Source organism: Phoenix dactylifera, unplaced genomic scaffold (assembly GCF_009389715.1).
Source record: "Phoenix dactylifera cultivar Barhee BC4 unplaced genomic scaffold, palm_55x_up_171113_PBpolish2nd_filt_p 000277F, whole genome shotgun sequence".
In the NCBI taxonomy this organism is placed as follows: Eukaryota; Viridiplantae; Streptophyta; class Magnoliopsida; order Arecales; family Arecaceae; genus Phoenix; species Phoenix dactylifera.
Genome location: NW_024067762.1, coordinates 589,142 through 590,385, shown reverse-complemented (window position 1 = coordinate 590,385; position 1,244 = coordinate 589,142).

Genomic DNA, 1,244 nt, shown 5'->3' with positions numbered 1-1,244 from the left:
CGATAGACCCCTGGTTTCATAAGAGAAAGCGATGAGGAGGAGGAGCCATTGCCATCTCATATACCATTTGGTATTGTTAGTTAAGCCAGTAATGGAGGGCAAAACCAGTCCATCGCGATGGGAAATTAAGTGTTTACTTCCATTCTGTTAAAGAAAATCAAACTACCATATCCAGTAGGTGAAAAGTATTGCCAAAAAATCATATGCTATTCTTTTTCAAATTCAACAGGATCCAGTGGATCAGGACCAAAACAAAAAGGATTATCTGAAATAGTTTAGTAGCAAAATAAGAATCATAAGTTTCTGGAACTTTGTCTTTAACTAAATAACTGTTTTATAGTATTTTTCTTCTACTATATCCTATAAATTTATAGTGGTCATATTATATCCTATTATCAGTTTAGCAACAATTAAAAATTGAATAGATATCAAACATTATTTTTTTATATAAATATCTTAATGTTAATATATTTCATTATCTAGTTTAGGAGAAATTGGTTGAGTTGGTTCAATTCAAGATTCAATCAACCACAACCCAGATGGATCCTAATTGGTTACCAATTTTGGAATAAGAGGAGGAACGCTTAACTTTGGAACCAAATCAAACTAATGTAATGACCCTCGAATTAGTTTGAAGTAGTTAATTTTTCCTTAATATCAAAAAACATTATAAACAGAAAGACATGATAATTTGTCAACTGTTGTTGCCAAAGGTCATTTGAGACGAGTGATAAACAATGTAAACCAAGAGATGATCTATAAACCAAATTTATAGCAACAAATCTGAAAATAAACTATAAATCTTGAACATGGCAGATAGAACACACTTTATATAATGAGACTAAGAGCATTGATGTTAGGAGAATGCCATGAAAGAAGAGATTTTAACTCTTAAGGATGAGAAGACATGGGATTTTGTTCCTTTGCCTAGTAGGGTGTCTCAAATTTCTTGCAAGTGGGTATACCAGATTAAAAAAAAGTCTATCGAGTGCTACAAAACTAGGCCCTTAAAGAAGATGTTTGCATAATTATAGAGTTGATTTTGCTGAGACTTCATAAAATTGATTTCATTCGAAGTGTTTATTTTCCTAGCAGTTGGCAAGGTAGGTCTTTATGATAGATGCATGTAAAGAATGCAATCTTACATGATATTCTTGACAAGGAGATTTGTATGATGCAGCCACTAGATTTGTTGACTCCTTTCCTCTTGAGTTAATTTGTTTGCAAACTTATGAAAATTTGTA